Source organism: Euleptes europaea, chromosome 5 (assembly GCF_029931775.1).
Source record: "Euleptes europaea isolate rEulEur1 chromosome 5, rEulEur1.hap1, whole genome shotgun sequence".
In the NCBI taxonomy this organism is placed as follows: Eukaryota; Metazoa; Chordata; class Lepidosauria; order Squamata; family Sphaerodactylidae; genus Euleptes; species Euleptes europaea.
In genome coordinates, this window is record NC_079316.1 from 36,462,802 (window position 1) to 36,466,678 (window position 3,877).

At 37.5% G+C, this 3,877-nt stretch overlaps 1 protein-coding gene across 1 annotated transcript in view; it reads left to right on the top strand.

Moving 5' to 3' along the window:
- The window catches only part of IRS1 (insulin receptor substrate 1), a 58,668-nt gene extending 56,192 nt beyond the window's left edge, over positions 1-2,476 (top strand). The window contains exon 2 of the mRNA XM_056849387.1: positions 1,424-2,476. The gene's annotated coding sequence lies outside the window, so the exon portion shown is untranslated. The remainder of the gene's footprint in view (positions 1-1,423) is intronic.
- The last annotated feature ends 1,401 nt before the right edge of the window (positions 2,477-3,877 follow it).

Below are 3,877 nucleotides of genomic sequence, written 5' to 3' on the forward strand. Positions count from 1 at the left end.
GAAATTTAAAGCTGAAACAGGGGTCAATAAAAATATAATAAAAAGTTACCGGGAGGGGATCCTAGAGAATCTTGAGACATGGTAGAGGGGAGTCTGGCTGCTGCCATACTATTTAAAGTGTTTATTTAAAGTATCTATTTAAAGTAGAGCAACAAGCTTTGACATATGTAGCCAACTTGTATATTTTCCCCCTCCATTTCTTTGATTGTATATCCATCGCAGGTTAGAGCATGTGACCATTCTGCAGGGTACAGTTTGTTCCTGCACTAAGCTGTTCATTCAGCCCTTTTGGACGACAGCCAGATATGAAGACGAAAAGCAAACCATGTGCACCTCACCCCTTCCCAGATTAAATGAGGCAATTTCTTTCTTTGTCACTAGCCCTTTTAATAAAGTACGCAATACTGTCTAATTTTAGGCTCAGCTGCATATAGATACTCCAGTAGGAACTTTCCAGTAGATTTGAAGTAAAGAGTTCATAAGAAAGTTAAAAGTAGGTAAGAGAGCTGTGAGGGAATTCTCCAGGGAGTTTTCATAGCATACCACACAGTTGCAAGGATAGGCTTCTCGTTCACGTGAAGGACCACACAAAATAAATTCTGTTTCTTGGGCAATTAACACACAGGCGCTCTCAGTCTCTCAGTATCCCTGTGGAAAGTCACAACTTTTTATTGAACGGTGAATAATATATTACTTGACTAACTTCTAGGAGCAAGCAATCTGTAATATGAAAAATATGCACATGCCTTATACTTTTAAGTCTTCGGTGTAATATAAATTTGATTTACTTGAGAATTACAGCATGTTAAAGACAAAACATTGAAAGCCTTTGGCACAAACAAAAAGGGTGTATTGTCCTAGGCGTTTTAGAATGGGTTTTTCACATCTCTGTCAGGCAAGTTCGGGGAATGTGGTTGTAAGTAATCACTTTTTTTTATCAGGGATCAGAATCGAAAGGCGTTGTCACTTCCTGCTTTCGGAATGGTCCATATTTTCATTTAGCATCCTAATGTACCATTAGCCATAGTGGCAGAATAATTTCTCTGGAATTGTTAACAGACCAAAAAAAAAAGCCTTAGGAAATGTAGTTTCATGTGGGTAGCTGTGTTGGTCTCCCTCCCCGTAATAGAAGTCACCCTCAGCTGCTTTACTTGATAAAAGAGAGCCTTCTACTTGTAACATGTAGTTCTACCCTTAGACAATGTCACCATTGTAGTTGCGTGTTTCAGTAGGTTGCAAAAAGGTTTTCTGACTATTTTGGCAAGTAGTGTTACTTATGGTGCTGAACACATTTCAGCAATTTTGTAGTTTGTTTGGTGTTGAGTAGAAAGTACTACCTTACTCTATTTCTCTAGTTCCACTTTTTTAACAGAAATTATAATCCTTTTGTTTTAAATAGATCATTTTCTTTTTCTATTCTCAGAACAACGACCTCTACGACCTCAGAAAAATCCTTCTTTGAACTCATGGGTCTCCAGACTCTGTTTTGTGTATCACAACTAGGACCTCGCATCTTCTTCCTCAGTAGATGGGTATGATGCATCCAGTTCAATTTGTTTACTTTACACAAACCTCAGGACTTAGTTGACTGAACTGCACATTTGTGTGTGTGTGTGTGCCAAGCAAAAGCACTGTGACACCTGGACAACAAGTCTGCAATTATTTCCTCCTCTACCATAAAGACTTAGCTGGCTACGATGAACTCACGTGCCCACCACTGTAATATGGTGAGAATGGGTCTATTACTAGCACATTGACATAAGACATGAAATTTAATTTGCTGCTGAAAACCTGTACGACAAATCATCAGTGTAAATTATTACATCCAAACTGTTAATGTTGGTTGAAGAGTATTAAATATTTAACATAGGTTTTTTGATTTATACATGTACTTTTTTAATTAAAAATGTAACTTTTCCTACAGCACATCTTTTTTTGATGTGGAACTGAGGTATACTATATTCTGTTGTAAACAGAGTGGGGTTGGGGTGGGGGAAACTGCTTAAATCAAGACGGTTAGCAATAGAGTAGGGTGCTGTTCTTTTAAAGATTATAATTCAGAATATAATATAATATGAATCAGTGGCCCATGGATCTGGATTGTACAGTCATATTTACTGATGCCATCATTTGTAAAATAACCCTGAGGTTGAGCTGAGTTCTTTCAAAAAGGAAAAGAATCGTATTTTTTACTCTACCTGTAAAACATTAGGCTGTATTCATGAAAAGTCAAATTTTTACTGTGCATGATATTTACAAGCGTGAATTCGAAAGTGTTGGTTGCACAGGAACTTATAAAAGATCAGAAAAATAAATCAAAGTCTTCCATTGTATATATTGTAAGAAGAAAGAAAATAAAGCAAACAAAACGTGGGTGAACTTTTCAAATTAAAATATCCCTGGAATGAAATACGTGGGTGTTTGTAAATTCTGGAAATCTCTTTCTATACATAATAAACTAGATACTGTTTTATCATTATTGCTCCTATTAATTTATGCTTTTGAAGGGTTCTCAATCATTTTGGGCAAGTCTCTTTCAAAACTAATACTTTAGAATTAATATTTCAGATACAGTAGAGTAATGGGAGTCTCTTCATTAAAAAGACACATATTATCACATGGTCAAATTGATAATCTTCAGTTCATGTTTTTGTACAGTGTGACAGCACATGCTCCTTTCCCCATTACCTGACTCTAATGGATCCTTACAGTAACCTTTACAAGGACAGAATTATAATAGCATCTGTATCTTTCCTTTGTACCTTGTAGGGTTGCCAGCACTAGGTTAGGAAATACCTGGAGATTTTGGGTGTGGAGTCTGAAGAGAGTGGGGTTTTGGGGGGGGGGACTTCAGTGGGGTATAATTCTATAGACTCCACCTTCCAAAGCAGCCATTCTCTCCAGGTGAACTGATCTCTGTCGCCAGGAGATCAGTTGTAATAGTGGGAGATCTCCAGCCACCACCTGGAGGTTGGCAACCCTAGGGAAGGAACGAATATTCTTATGCCATTGCCCTTGTACCTCTGTTCTGTTTCAGTTAAGTATATATTTGCTTCTGGCATGCTGGATTTCACAGTATACTCCTCTCATATCCAGGTGAATTTTTGTTATGCAAAATTATGACCCAGAATGATTTGAATGCAACATCGTGTATTATTCATTTTTTTTTGCACACTTCTACAGTTGCTAACTTATAGTATCAGTTGAGTTGGTAAGTACTGGTGCATCACAAGTGGAACTCTTAAGAAAGCAATTGAGGTAGGTTTTAGGGGGATTCTAAATTTGATAAATCTCTTCTTCATCCATTTTCAAGGGAAGATTAGTAGAGCCTTCTTAGTGTCTATGAATGTCAGTACTCCAAAATGCCAGTAGTAAGTCATAATCAAAAATCAAATAAGCATAAAGAAACTCAAAACAATATAGATTACATGAAGCAATATATGACCAAACACACACTCACTTCTCTCATATTCAGTTTTCGGGGAGGGGGGAAGAGTACTGTGAAGAATGCACTATAATATATGTCACTAGGACTTAGTTTATCACCTAAATCCTCATTTTGAACCATTTAGTTGCATCTCTGGCATGTTCAGTGTTCTATTGTAAATAAGTCTCCAGTAGTCTCCTCTGTTCTTCAGGACATTGGCCTCTGCAGCTCCAGAAACAGAGGCATACTTCTTATTCCTTCCCCACCCCCACCCCTGACAAGTGGAAACAAAGATAGTACAGAAGTTTCTCTGAGAAAAATATCTGCAACCTTAGGCGTATTAAGAACAGCCTTCACCAAGCAAGAATATCGCAGGTACCCAACAGAATACATTAAGAATGGATGGCAGACAACATTTGAAGACACCTTGTTTGTTTTTCTCTGTGGTTG